A 17058-nucleotide genomic window follows, 5' to 3' on the forward strand; every position below is an offset into this window, starting at 1 on the left:
CACATTCACTGTGTGCTCAGTCACCATCTGATCACAGTCGCTGTGTGCTCAGTCACTACATCTGATCACATTCACTGTGTGCAAGGACACTACATCAGATCACAGTCACTGTGTGCTGGGTCACTACATCTGACCACAGTCACTGTGTATGCAGTCACCATCTGATCACAGTCACTGTGTGCTCGGTCACAAAATCTGATCACATTCACTGTGTGCTCTGTCACCATCTGATCACAGTCACTGTGTGCTTGATCGCAACATCTGATCAGAGTCACTTTGTGCTCTGTCACTGAATCTGATCAGAGTCACTGTGTGCTCCGTCACCATCTGATCACAGTCAGTGTGTGCTCGGTCACAAAATCTGATCACAGTCACTGTGTGTTCGCTCACTACATCTGATCAGAGTCACTGTGTGCTCAGTCAGAACTTCTGATCACATTCACTGTGTGCAAGGACACTACATCAGATCACAGTCACTGTGTGCTCGGTCACTACATCTGATCATAGTCACTGTGTGCAAGTACACTACCTCAGATCACCGTCACTGTGCACTCAGTCACTACATCGGACCACAGTCACAGTGTGCTCAGTCACCATCTGATCACATTCACTGTGTGCTCTGTCACCTTCTGATCACAGTCACTGTGTGCTTGATCACAACATCTGATCAGAGTCACTTTGTGCTCTGTCACTGCATCTGATCAGAGTCACTGTGTGCTCAGTCACCATCTGATCACAGTCAGTGTGTGCTCGGTCACAAAATCTGATCACAGTCACTGTGTGTTCGGTCACCACATCTGATCACATTCACTGTGTGCTCTGTCACCTTCTGATCACAGTCACTGTGTGCTTGATCACAACATCTGATCAGAGTCACTGTGTGCTCTGTGACTGCATCTGATCAGAGTTACTGTGTGCTCAGTCACTATCTGATCACAGTCAGTCTGTGCTCGGTCACAAAATCTGATCACAGTCACTGTGTGCTCGGTCACAAAATCTGATCACAGTCACTGTGTGTTCGCTCACTACATCTGATCACAGTCACTGTGTGCTCAGTCAGAACTTCTGATCACAGTCACTGTGTGCTCAGTCACTACATCGGACCACAGTCACTGTGTGCTCGGTCACCATCTGATCACCGTCACTGTGTGCTCGATCACTACATCTGATCACATTCACTGTGTGCAAGGACACTACATCAGATCACAGTCACTGTGTGCTCGGTCACTACATCTGACCACAGTCACTGTGTGCTTGATCACAACATCTGATCACAGTCACTGTGTGCTCGGTCACAAAATCTGATCACAGTCACTTTGCACTCGATCACTACATCTGATCACATTCACTGTGTGCAAGGAAACTACATCAGATTACAGTCACTGTGTGCTCAGTCACTACATTGGACCACAGTTACTGTGTGCTCGGTCACCATCTGATCACCGTCACTGTGTGCTCGATCACAACATCTGATCACATTCACTGTGTGCAAGGGCACTACATCAGATCACAGTCACTGTGTGCTCGGTTTCTACATCTGACCACAGTCACTGTGTGCTTGATCACAACATCTGATCACAGTCACTGTGCGCTCGGTCACAAAATCTGATCACAGTCACTGTGTGTTCGGTCACCACATCTGATCACATTCACTGTGTGCTCTGTCACCATCTGCTCACAGTCACTGTGTGCTTGATCACAACATCTGATCAGAGTCACTTTGTGCTCTGTCACTGATTCTGATCAGAGTCACTGTGTGCTCAGTCACCATCTGATCATAGTCAGTGTGTGCTCGGTCACTACATCTGATCATTGTCACTGTGTGCAAGTACACTAACTCAGATCACCGTGACTGTGTACTCAGTCACTACATCGGACCACAGTCGAAGTGTGCTCAGTCACCATCTGATCACAGTCACTGCGTGCTCGGTCACTACATCTGATCACATTCACTGTGTGCACTGTCACCTTCTGAACACAGTAACTGTGTGCTTGATCACAACATCTGATCAGAGTCACTTTGTGCTCTGTCACTGCATCTGATCAGAGTCACTGTGTGCTCAGTCACCATCTGATCACAGTCAGTGTGTGCTCGGTCACAAAATCTGATCACAGTCACTGTGTGTTCGGTCACCACATCTGATCACATTCACTGTGTGCTCTGTCACCTTCTGATCACAGTCACTGTGTGCTTGATCACAACATCTGATCAGAGTCACTGTGTGCTCTGTGACTGCATCTGATCACAGTTACTGTGTGCTCAGTCACTATCTGATCACAGTCATTGTGAGCTCGGTCACAAAATCTGATCACAGTCACTTTGAGCTCGATCACTACATCTGATCACATTCACTGTGTGCAAGGAAACTACATCAGATTACAGTCACTGTGTGCTCAGTCACTACATTGGACCACAGTCACTGTGTGCTCGGTCACCATCTGATCACCGTCACTGTGTGCTCGATCACTACATCTGATCACATTCACTGTTTGCAAGGGCACTACATCAGATCACAGTCACTGTGTGCTCGGTTTCTACATCTGACCACAGTCACTGTGTGCTTGATCACAACATCTGATCACAGTCACTGTGTGCTCGGTCACAAAATCTGATCACAGTCACTGTGTGTTCGCTCACTACACCTGATCACAATCACTGTGTGCTCAGTGACAACATCTGATCACAGTCACTGTGTGCAAGGAAACTACCTCAGATCACCGTCACTGTGTACTGGTCACTACATCGGACCACAGTCACAGTGTGCTCAGTCACCATCTGATCACAGTCACTGTGTGCTCGGTCACTACATCTGATTACAGTCACTGTGTGCTCGGTCACTACATCTGATCACAGTCACTGTGTGTTCAGTGACTATATCTGATCAGAGTCTCTGTGTGATCTATCACTTCATTTGATCACTGTCACTGTGTGCTCGGTCACTACATCTGACCACAGTCACTGTGTGCGCAGTCACCATCTGATTACAGTCACTGTGTGCTCGGTCACAAAATATGATCACAGTCACAGTGTGCTCGGTCACAACATCTGATCACAGTCGCTGTGTGTTCGCTCACTACATCTGATCACAGTCACTGTGTGCTCAGTCAGAACTTCTGATCACAGTCACTGTGTGCAAGGAAACTACATCTGATCACAGTCACTGTGTGCTCAGTCACTACATCGGACCACAGTCACTGTGTGCTCGGTCACCATCTGACCACGGTCACTGTGTGCTCGATCACTACATCTGATCACATTCAGTGTGTGCAAGGACACTACATCAGATCACAGTCACTGTGTGCTCGGTCACTACATCTGACCACGGTCACTGTCTGCGTAGTCATCATCTGATCACAGTCAGTGTGTGCTCGGTCACAAAATCTGATCACAGTCACTGTGTGTTCGCTCACTACAGCTGATCACAGTCACTGTGTGCTCAGTCAGAACTTCTGATCACTGTCACTGTGTGCAAGTACACTACCTCAGATCACCGTCACTGTGTACTCAGTCACTACATCGGACTACAGTCACAGTGCGCTCAGTCACCATCTGATCACAGTCACTGTGTGCTCGGTCACTATATCTGATCACATTCACTGTGTGCTCAGTCACCATCTGATCACAGTCGCTGTGTGCTCAGTCACTACATCTGATCACATTCACTGTGTGCAAGGACACTACATCAGATCACAGTCACTGTGTGCTCGGTCACTACATCTGGCCACAGTCACTGTGTGCGCAGTCACCATCTGATCACAGTCAATGTGTGCTCGGTCACTACATCTGATCACATTCACTGTGTACTCAGTCACCATCTGATCACAGTCACTGTGTGCTCGGTCACAAAATCTGATCACAGTCACTGTGTGTTCGCTGACTACACCTGATCACAATCACTTTGTGCTCGGTCACAAAATCTGATCACAGTCACTGTGTGTTCGCTCACTACACCTGATCACAATCACTGTGTGCTCAGTGACAACATCTGATCACAGTCACTGTGTGCAAGGAAACTACCTCAGATCACCGTCACTGTGTACTGGTCACTACATCGGACCACAGTCACAGTGTGCTCAGTCACCATCTGATCACAGTCACTGTGTGCTCGGTCACTACATCTGATTACAGTCACTGTGTGCTCGGTCACTACATCTGATCACAGTCATTGTGTGTTCAGTGACTATATCTGATCAGAGTCTCTGTGTGATCTATCACTTCATTTGATCACTGTCACTGTGTGCTCGGTCACTACATCTGACCACAGTCACTGTGTGCGCAGTCACCATCTGATCACAGTCACTGTGTGCTCGGTCACAAAATCTGATCACAGTCACTGTGTGTTCGCTCACTACATCTGATCAGAGTCACTGTGTGCTCAGTCAGAACTTCTGATCACAGTCACTGTGTGCTTGCTCACTACATCTGATCTGAATCATTGTGTGGTCGGTCACAACATCTGATCACAGTCACTGTGTGCTCGGTCACTATATCTGATCACATTCACTGTGTGCTCAGTCACCATCTGATCACAGTCGCTGTGTGCTCAGTCACTACATCTGATCACATTCACTGTGTGCAAGGACACTACATCAGATCACAGTCACTGTGTGCTGGGTCACTACATCTGACCACAGTCACTGTGTACGCAGTCACCATCTGATCACAGTCACTGTGTGATCGGTCACAAAATCTGATCACAGTCACTGTGTGTTCGGTCACCACATCTGATCACATTCACTGTGTGCTCTGTCACCATCTGCTAACAGTCACTGTGTGCTTCATCACAACATCTGATCAGAGTCACTTTGTGCTCTGTCACTGAATCTGATCAGAGTCACTGTGTGCTGAGTCATCATCTGATAACAGTCAGTGTGTGCTCGGTCACAAAATCTGATCACAGTCACTATGTGTTCGCTCACTACATCTGATCACAGTCACTGTGTGCTCAGTCAGAACTTCTGATCACATTCACTGTGTGCAAGGACACTACATCAGATCACAGTCACTGTGTGCTCGGTCACTACATCTGATCATAGTCACTGTGTGCAAGTACACTAACTCAGATCACCGTCACTGTGTACTCAGTCACTACATCGGACCACAGTCGAAGTGTGCTCAGTCACCATCTGATCACAGTCACTGCGTGCTCGGTCACTACATCTGATCACATTCACTGTGTGCTCTGTCACCTTCTGATCACAGTAACTGTGTGCTTGATCACAACATCTGATCAGAGTCACTTTGTGCTCTGTCACTGCATCTGATCAGAGTCACTGTGTGCTCAGTCACCATCTGATCACAGTCAGTGTGTGCTCGGTCACAAAATCTGATCACAGTCACTTTGCGCTCGATCACTACATCTGATCACATTCACTGTGTGCAAGGAAACTACATCAGATCACAGTCACTGTGTGCTCAGTCACTACATTGGACCACAGTCACTGTGTGCTCGGTCACCATCTGATCACCGTCACTGTGTGCTCGATCACTACATCTGATCACAGTCACTGTGTGCTCGGTCACAAAATCTGATCACAGTCACTGTGTGTTCGCTCACTACACCTGATCACAATCACTGTGTGCTCAGTGACAACATCTGATCACAGTCACTGTGTGCAAGGAAACTACCTCAGATCACCGTCACTGTGTACTGGTCACTACATCGGACCACAGTCACAGTGTGCTCTGTCACCATCTGATCACAGTCAATGTGTGCTCGGTCACTACATCTGATTACAGTCACTGTGTGCTCGGTCACTACATCTGATCACAGTCACTGTGTGTTCAGTGACTACATCTGATCAGAGTCTCTGTGTGATCTATCACATCATTTGATCACTGTCACTGTGTGCTGGGTCACTACATCTGATAACAGTCACTGTTTGCTCGGTCAGCATCTGATCACAGTCACTAGGTGCTCGGTCACCACATCTGATCACATTCACTGTGTGCTCTGTCACCTTCTGATCACAGTCAATGTGTGCTTGATCACAACATCTGATCAGAGTCACTTTGTGCTCTGTCACTGCATCTGATCAGAGTCACTGTGTGCTCAGTCACCATCTGATCACAGTCAGTGTGTGCTCGGTCACAAAATCTGATCACAGTCACTGTGTGTTCGCTCACTACATCTGATCACAGTCACTGTGTGCTCAGTCAGAACTTCTGATCACAGTCACTGTGTGCAGGGACACTACATCAGATCACAGTCACTGTGTGCTCAGTCACTACATCGGACCACAGTCACTGTGTGCTCAGTCACCATCTGATCACAGTCACTGTGTGCTCGGTCACAAAATCTGATCACAGTCAGTGTGTGTTCGCTCACTACATCTGATCACAGTCACTGTGTGCTCAGTCAGAACTTCTGGTCACATTCACTGTGTGCAAGGACACTACATCAGATCACAGTCACTGTGTGCTCGGTCACTACATCTGACCACAGTCACTGTGTGCGCAGTCACCATCTGATGACAGTCACTGTGTGCTCGGTCACAAAATCTGATCACAGTCACTGTGTGTTCGCTCACTACATCTGATCAGAGTCACTGTGTGCTCAGTCAGAACTTCTGATCACAGTCACTGTGTGCTTGCTCACTACATCTGATCAGAATCATTGTGTGGTCGGTCACAACATCTGATCACAGTCACCGTGTGCTCAGTCACTACATCTGATCACAGTCACTGTCTGCTCAGTCACTGCATCTGATCACAGTCACTGTGTGCTGTGTCACTGCACCTGATCACAGTCGCTGTGTGCTCAGTCACTACATCTGATCACAGTCACTGTGTGCTTGGTCACTACATCTGATCACATTCACTGTGTGCTCGGTGACTACATCTGATCACATTCACTGTGTGCTCAGTCACTACATATGAACACATTCACTGTGTGCTCAGTCACTACATCTGACCGCAGTCATGTGTGCTCAGTCACCATCTGATCATGGTCACTGTGTGCTCAGTCACTACATCTGATTACAGTCACTGTGTGCTCGGTCACTACATCTGATCACTTTCACTGTGTGCTTGGTAACTACATATGATCACAGTCACTGCATGCTGAGTCACTACATCTGACCGCAGTCACTGTGTGCTCAGTCACCATCTGATCATGGTCACTGTGTGCTCAGTCACTACATCTGATCACAGTCACTGTGTGCTTGGTCACTACATCCGATCACATTCACTGTGTGCTCGGTCACTACATATGATCACAGTCACTGCGTGCTCAGTCACTACATCTGACCGCAGTCACTGTGTGCTCGGTCACTACATCTGATCACAGTCACTGTGTGTTCAGTGACTACATCTGATCAGAGTCTCTGTGTGATCTATCACTTCATTTGATCACTGTCACTATGTGCTGGGTCACTACATCTGATAACAGTCACTGTTTGCTCGGTCAGCATCTGATCACAGTCACTGGGTGCTCGGTCACCACATCTGATCACATTCACTGTGTGCTCTGTCACCTTCTGATCACAGTCACTGTGTGCTTGATCACAACATCTGATCAGAGTCACTTTGTGCTCTGTCACTGCATCTGATCAGAGTCACTGTGTGCTCAGTCACCATCTGATCACAGTCAGTGTGTGCTCGGTCACAAAATCTGATCACAGTCACTGTGTGTTCGCTCACTACATCTGATCACAGTCACTGTGTGCTCAGTCAGAACTTCTGATCACAGTCACTGTGTGCAGGGACACTACATCTGATCACAGTCACTGTCTGCTCAGTCACTGCATCTGATCACAGTCACTGTGTGCTGTGTCACTGCACCTGATCACAGTCGCTGTGTGCTCAGTCACTACATCTGATCACAGTCACTGTGTGCTTGGTCACTACATCTGATCACATTCACTGTGTGCTCGGTGACTACATCTGATCACATTCACTGTGTGCTCAGTCACTACATATGAACACATTCACTGTGTGCTCAGTCACTACATCTGACCGCAGTCATGTGTGCTCAGTCACCATCTGATCATGGTCACTGTGGGCTCAGTCACTACATCTGATTACAGTCACTGTGTGCTCGGTCACTACATCTGATCACTTTCACTGTGTGCTTGGTAACTACATATGATCTCAGTCACTGCATGCTCAGTCACTACATCTGACCGCAGTCACTGTGTGCTCAGTCACCATCTGATCATGGTCACTGTGTGCTCAGTCACTACATCTGATCACAGTCACTGTGTGCTTGGTCACTACATCCGATCACATTCACTGTGTGCTCGGTCACTACATATGATCACAGTCACTGCGTGCTCAGTCACTACATCTGACCGCAGTCACTGTGTGCTCGGTCACTACATCTGATCACAGTCACTGTGTGTTCAGTGACTACATCTGATCAGAGTCTCTGTGTGATCTATCACTTCATTTGATCACTGTCACTGTGTGCTGGGTCACTACATCTGATAACAGTCACTGTTTGCTCGGTCAGCATCTGATCACAGTCACTGGGTGCTCGGTCACCACATCTGATCACATTCACTGTGTGCTCTGTCACCTTCTGATCACAGTCACTGTGTGCTTGATCACAACATCTGATCAGAGTCACTTTGTGCTCTGTCACTGCATCTGATCAGAGTCACTGTGTGCTCAGTCACCATCTGATCACAGTCAGTGTGTGCTCGGTCACAAAATCTGATCACAGTCACTGTGTGTTCGCTCACTACATCTGATCACAGTCACTGTGTGCTCAGTCAGAACTTCTGATCACAGTCACTGTGTGCAGGGACACTACATCAGATCACAGTCACTGTGTGCTCAGTCACTACATCGGACCACAGTCAGTGTGTGCTCAGTCACCATCTGATCACAGTCACTGTGTGCTCGGTCACTATATCTGATCACAGTCAGTGTGTGCTCGGTCACAAAATCTGATCACAGTCAGTGTGTGTTCGCTCACTACATCTGATCACAGTCACTGTGTGCTCAGTCAGAACTTCTGGTCACATTCACTGTGTGCAAGGACACTACATCAGATCACAGTCACTGTGTGCTCGGTCACTAGATCTGACCACAGTCACTGTGTGCGCAGTCACCATCTGATGACAGTCACTGTGTGCTCGGTCACAAAATCTGATCACAGTCACTGTGTGTTCGCTCACTACATCTGATCAGAGTCACTGTGTGCTCAGTCAGAACTTCTGATCACAGTCACTGTGTGCTTGCTCACTACATCTGATCAGAATCATTGTGTGGTCGGTCACAGCATCTGATCACAGTCACCGTGTGCTCAGTCACTACATCTGATCACAGTCACTGTCTGCTCAGTCACTGCATCTGATCACAGTCACTGTGTGCTGTGTCACTGCACCTGATCACAGTCGCTGTGTGCTCAGTCACTACATCTGATCACAGTCACTGTGTGCTTGGTCACTACATCTGATCACATTCACTGTGTGCTCGGTGAGTACATCTGATCACATTCACTGTGTGCTCGGTCACTACATATGAACACAGTCACTGTGTGCTCAGTCACTACATCTGACCGCAGTCATGTGTGCTCAGTCACCATCTGATCATGGTCACTGTGTGCTCAGTCACTACATCTGATTACAGTCACTGTGTGCTCGGTCACTACATCTGTTCACTTTCACTGTGTGCTTGGTAACTACATATGATCACAGTCACTGCATGCTGAGTCGCTACATCTGACCGCAGTCACTGTGTGCTCACTCACCATCTGATCATGGTCACTGTGTGCTCAGTCACTACATCTGATCACAGTCACTGTGTGCTTGGTCACTACATCCGATCACATTCACTGTCTGCTCGGTCACTACATATGATCACAGTCACTGCGTGCTCAGTCACTACATCTGACCGCAGTCACTGTGTGCTCAGTCACCATCTGATATTGGTCACTGTGTGCTCAGTCACTGCATCTGATCACAGTCACTGTGTGCTCGGTCACTACATCTGATCACAGTCACTGTGTGCTCAGTCACTTCATCTGACTGCAGTCACTGTGTGCTTGTCACCATCTGAATATAGTCACTGTGTGCTCAGTCGCTTCATCTGATCACAGTCACTGTGTGCAAGGACACTACGTCAGATCACAGTCACTGTGTGCTCAATTACTACATCTGATCAAATTCACTGTGTGTTCGGTCACCTTCTGATCACAGTCACTGTGTGCAAAGACACTATATCAGATCACAGTCACTGTGTGCACGGTCTGCATCAGATCACAGTCACCGTGTGCTCGGTCAATACATCTGATCACAGTCACTCTGTGCTCTGTCACTGCATCTGATCACAGTCACTCTGTGCTCGGTCACTGCATCTGATCACAATTACTGTGTGTTCGCTCACTGCATCTGATCACAGTCACTGTGTGCTGTGTCACTGCACCTGATCACAGTCGCTGTGTGCTCAGTCACTACATCTGATCACAGTCACTGTGTGCTTGGTCACTACATCTGATCACATTCACTGTGTGCTCGGTCACTACATATGAACACAGTCACTGTGTGCTCAGTCACTACATCTGACCGCGGTCACTGTGTGCTCAGTCACCATTTGATCATGGTCACTGTGTGCTCAGTCACTACATCTGATTACAGTCACTGTGTGCTCGGTCACTACATCTGATCACTTTCACTGCGTGCTTGGTAACTACATATGATCACAGTCACTGCATGCTGAGTCACTACATCTGACCGCAGTCACTGTGTGCTCAGTCACTACATCTGATCACATTCACTGTGTGCTCGGTGACTACATATGATCACAGTCACTGCGTGCTCAGTCACTACATCTGACCGCAGTCACTGTGTGCTCAGTCACCATCTGATATTGGTCACTGTGTGCTCAGTCACTGCATCTGATCACAGTCACTGTGTGCTCGGTCACTACATCTGATCACAGTCACTGTGTGCTCAGTCACTTCATCTGACTGCAGTCACTGTGTGCTCAGTCACCATCTGAATATAGTCACTGTGTGCTCAGTCGCTTCATCTGATCACAGTCACTGTGTGCAAGGACACTACGTCAGATCACAGTCACTGTGTGCTCAATTACTACATCTGATCAAATTCACTGTGTGTTCGGTCACCTTCTGATCACAGTCACTGTGTGCAAAGACACTATATCAGATCGCAGTCACTGTGTGCACGGTCTGCATCAGATCACAGTCACCGTGTGCTCGGTCAATACATCTGATCACAGTCACTCTGTGCTCTGTCACTGCATCTGATCACAGTCACTCTGTGCTCGGTCACTGCATCTGATCACAATTACTGTGTGTTCGCTCACTGCATCTGATCACAGTCACTGTGTGCTGTGTCACTGCACCTGATCACAGTCGCTGTGTGCTCAGTCACTACATCTGATCACAGTCACTGTGTGCTTGGTCACTACATCTGATCACATTCACTGTGTGCTCGGTCACTACATATGAACACAGTCACTGTGTGCTCAGTCACTACATCTGACCGCGGTCACTGTGTGCTCAGTCACCATTTGATCATGGTCACTGTGTGCTCAGTCACTACATCTGATTACAGTCACTGTGTGCTCGGTCACTACATCTGATCACTTTCACTGCGTGCTTGGTAACTACATATGATCACAGTCACTGCATGCTGAGTCACTACATCTGACCGCAGTCACTGTGTGCTCAGTCACTACATCTGATCACATTCACTGTGTGCTCGGTGACTACATATGATCACAGTCACTGCGTGCTCAGTCACTACATCTGACCGCAGTCACTGTGTGCTCAGTCACCATCTGATATTGGTCACTGTGTGCTCAGTCACTGCATCTGATCACAGTCACTGTGTGCTCGGTCACTACATCTGATCACAGTCACTGTGTGCTCAGTCACTTCATCTGACTGCAGTCACTGTGTGCTCAGTCACCATCTGAATATAGTCACTGTGTGCTCAGTCGCTTCATCTGATCACAGTCACTGTGTGCAAGGACACTACGTCAGATCACAGTCACTGTGTGCTCAATTTTACATCTGATCACATTCACTGTGTGATCGGTCACCATCTGATCACAGTCACTGTGTGCAAGGACACTACATCAGATCACAGTCACTGTGTGCACGGTCTGCATCAGATCACAGTCACCGTGTGCTCGGTCAATACATCTGATCACAGTCACTCTGTGCTCTGTCACTGCATCTGATCACAGTCACTCTGTGCTCGGTCACTGCATCTGATCACAATTACTGTGTGTTCGCTCACTATATCTGATCACAGTCACTGTGTGCTCGGTCACCATCTGATCACAGTGACTGTGTGCTCAGTCTCAAAATCTTATCACAGTCACTACGTTTTCGCTCACTACATCTGATCACAGTCTCTGTGTTCTCAGTCACAACAGCTGATCACAGGCACTGTGTGGATGGACACTCTATCAGATCATAGTCACTGTGTGCTCACTCACTACATCTTATGACATTCACTGTGTGCTCGGTCACTGCATCTGATCACAGTCTCTGTGTGGTTGGTCACTACATCAGATCACAGACACTGTGTGCAAGGGCAGTACATCAGATCACAGTCACTGTGTGATCGGTCTGCATCAGATTACAGTCACTGTGTGTTCGCTCACTACATCTGACCGCATTGACTGTGTGCTCTGTCACTACATCTGATCAGAATCATTGTGTGGTCAGTCACTACATCTGATCACAGTCACCGTGTGCTCAGTCGCTACATCTGATCACAGTCACCGTGTGCTCAGTCACTACATCTGATCATAGTCACTGCGTGCTTGGTTACTGCATCTGATCACTGTCACTGTGTGGAAGGACACTACATCAGATCACAGTCACTGGGTGCTCGGTCTGCATCAGATTACAGTCACTGTGTGTTCGCTCACTACATCTGATCACTGTCACTGTCTGCTCAGTGACTGCATCTGATCACAGTCACTGCGTGCTTGGTCACTGCATCTGATCACAGTCGCTGTGTGCAAGGACACTACATCAGATCGCAGTCACTGTGTGCTCGGTCTGCATCAGATTACAGTCACTGTGTGTTCGCTCACTACATCTGATCACAGTCACTGCGTGCTCAGAGACTGCGTCTTATCAGAGTCACGGTGTGCTCGATCACTACATCTGACCACATTGACTGTGTGCTCAGTCACTGCATCTGATCACAGTCACTGTGTGCTCAGAGACTGCGTCTGATCAGAGTCACTGTGTGCTCGATCACTACATCTGACCACATTGACTGTGTGCTCTGTCACTACATCTGATCAGAATCATTGTGTGGTCGGTCAGTACATCTGATCACAGTCACCGCGTGCTCAGTCACTACATCTGATCACAGATACTGTGTGCTCAGTCACTACATCTGATCATAGTCACTCTGTGCTCTGTCACTACATCTGATCAGAGTCTCTGTGTGTACTCTCACTACATCAGATCACAGTCTCTGTGTGCTCCGTCTGCATCAGATTACTGTCACTGTGTGTTCGCTCACTACATCTGATCACTGCCACTGTCTGCTCAGTGCATCTGATCACAGTCACTGCGTGCAAGGACACTACATCAGATCACAGTCACTGTGTGCTCGATTACTACATCTGATCACAGTCACTGTGTGCTCAGTCACTATCTGATCAGAGTCCCTGTGAACTCGGTCAATACATCTGATCAAATTCACTGGGTGCTCGGTTACTGCATCTGTTCACAGTCACTGTGTGCATCATCACTGCATCTGATCACATTCACTGTGTGTTCAGTCACCATTTGATCACAGTCACTGTATGCAAGGACACTACATCAGATCACAGTCACTGTGTGCTCTGTCTGCATCAGATCACAGTCACTCTGTGCTCGGTCACTGCATCTGATCACAATCTCTGTGTGTTCGCTCACTACATCTGATCACAGTCACTGTCTGCTAGGTCACCATCTGATCTCAGTGACTGTGTGCTCGGTCACTACATCTGACCGCAGTCACTGTGTGCTCGGTCACTTCATCTAATCAGAGTCACCGTGTGCTCAGTCACTACATCTGATCACAGTCACTGTGTGCTCGGTCACTACATCTGATCAGAGTCACCGTGTGCTCAGTCACTACATAAGATGACAGTCACCGTGTGCTCGGTAACTACATGAGATCACAGTCACCGTGTGCTCAGTCACTACATCTGATCAAAGTCACTCTGTGCTCGGTCACTACATCTGATCCTAGTCACTCTGTGCTCGGTCACTACATCTGATCAGAGTCTCTGTGTGTTCTTTCACTACATCAGATCACAGTCACTGTGTGCTCCGTCTGCATCAGATTACAGTCACTGTGTGTTCGCTCACTACATCTGATCACTGTCACTGACTGCTCAGTCACTGCATCTGATCACAGTCACTGCGTGCTCGGTTACTGCATCTGAACACTGTCACTGTGTGGAAGGGCACTACATCAGATCACAGTCACTGGGTGCTCGGTCTGCATCAGATTACAGTCAATGCGTGCTTGGTCACTGCATCTGATCACAGACACTCTGTGCTCTGTCACTGCATCTGATCACAGTCACTCTGTGCTCGGTCACTGCATCTGATCACATTCACTGTGTGTTCGCTCACTACATCTGATCACAGTCACTGTGTGCTCGGTCACCATCTGATCACAGTGACTGTTGCAAGGACACTACATCAGATCACAGTCACTGTGTGCTCTGTCTGCATCAGATTACAGTCACTGTGTGTTCGCTCACTACATCTGATCACTGTCATTGTGTTTTCGCTCACTACATCTGATCACTGTCACTGTCTGCTCAGTGACTGCATCTGATCACAGACACTGTGTGCTCGGTTACTGCATCTGATCACAGACACTGTGTGCAAGGACGCTACATCAGATCACAGTCACTGTGTGCTCGGTCTGCATCAGATTACAGTCACTGTGTGTTCGCTCACTACATCTGATCACAGTCACTGCATGCTCAGAGACAGCGTCTGATCAGAATCATTGTGTGGTCAGTCACTACATCTGATCACAGTCACCGTGTGCTCAGTGACTACATCTGATCACAGTCACTGTGTGTTCGCTCACTACATCTGATCACAGTCACTGCATGCTCAGAGACAGCGTCTGATCAGAATCATTGTGTGGTCAGTCACTACATCTGATCACAGTCACCGTGTGCTCAGTGACTACATCTGATCACAGTAACTGTGTGCTCTGTCACTGCACCTGATCACAGTTGCTGTGTGCTCAGTCACTACATCTGATCACATTCACTGTGTGCTCGGTCACTACATATGATCACAGTCACTGTGTGCTCAGTCACTACATCTGACCGCAGTCACTGTGTGCTCAGTCACCATCTGATCATTGGCACTGTGTGCTCAGTCACTACATCAGATGACAGTCACCGTGTGCTCGGTAACTACATCAGATCACAGTCACCGTGTGCTAAGTCACTACATCAGATGACAGTCACCGTGTGCTCGGTAACTACATCAGATCACAGTCACCGTGTGCTAAGTTACTACATCTGATCAAAGTCACTCTGTGCTCGGTCACTACATCTGATCATAGTCACTCTGTGCTCGGTCACTACATCTGATCAGAGTCACTGTGTTTTCTCTCACTACATCAGATTACAGTCACTGTGTGCTCGGCCTGCATCAGATCACGGTCACTGTGTGCTCGGAGAATACATCTGATCACAGTTACTCTGTGCTCTGTCACTGCACCTGATCACAGTCACTCTGTGCTCGGTCACTGCATCTGATCACATTCACTGTGTGTTCGCTCACTACATCTGATCACAGTCACTGTGTGCTCGGTCACCATCTGATCACAGTGACTGTGTGCTCAGTCTCAAAATCTGATCACAGTCACTGCGTGTTCGCTCACTACATCTGATCACCGTCTCTGTGTGCTCAGTCACCACAGCTGATCACAGGAACTGTGTGGTGGACACTACATGAGATCATAGTCACTGTGTGCTGACTCACTACATCTGATGACATTCACTGTGTGCTCGGTCACAACATCTGATCGCAGTCACTCTGTGCTCGGTCTCTGCATCAGATCACAGTCACTCAGTGCTCGATCACTACATCTGATCACAGTCACTGTGAGCTCGGTCAATACATCTGATCACATTCACTGTGTCTTCGGTTACTGCATCTGATCACAGTCACTGTGTGCAAGAACACAACATCAGGTCACAGTCACCGTGTGCTCGGTAACTACATCAGATCACAGTCACCGTGTGCTCGGTCACTACATCTGATCATAGTCACTCTGTGCTCGGTCACTAAATCTGATCAGAGTTACTGTGTGTTCGCTGACTACATCTGATCACTGTCACTGTCCGCTCAGTCACTGTATCTGATCACAGTCACTGCGTGTTCGGTCACTGCATCTGATCAAAGTCACTGTGTGCAAGGACACTACATCAGATCACAGTCACTGTGTGCTCGGTCTGCATTAGATTACACTCACTGTGTGTTCGCTCACTACATCTGATCACAGTCACTGTGTGCTCAGTCACTACATCTGATCACAGTCACTGTCTGCTCAGTCACTGCATCTGATCACAGTCACTGTGTGCTCAGAGACTGCGTCTGATCAGAGTCACTGTGTGCTCAATCATTACATCTGACCACAGTCACTGTGTGCTTGGTCACTACATCTGATCAGAATCATTGTGTGGTCGGTCACTGCATCTGATCACAGTCACTGTGTGCTGTGTCACTGCACCTGATCACAGTCGCTGTGTGCTCAGTCACTACATCTGATCACAGTCACTCTGTGCTTGGTCACTACATCTGATCACATTCACTGTGTGCTCGGTGACTACATCTGATCACATTCTCTGTGCGCTCGGTCACTACATATGAACACAGTCACTGCGTGCTCAGTCACTACATCTGACCGCAGTCACTGTGTGCTCAGTCACCATCTGATCATGGTCACTGTGTGCTCAGTCACTACATCTGACCGCAGTCACTGTGTGCTCAGTCACCATCTGATCATAGTCACTGTGTGCTCAGTCACTTCATCAGATCACCGTCCCGGTGTGCTCGTTTACTACATTGGACCATATTCACTGTGTGC

Source organism: Mobula birostris, chromosome 3 (genome assembly GCF_030028105.1).
Source record: "Mobula birostris isolate sMobBir1 chromosome 3, sMobBir1.hap1, whole genome shotgun sequence".
Taxonomy (NCBI): domain Eukaryota; kingdom Metazoa; phylum Chordata; class Chondrichthyes; order Myliobatiformes; family Myliobatidae; genus Mobula; species Mobula birostris.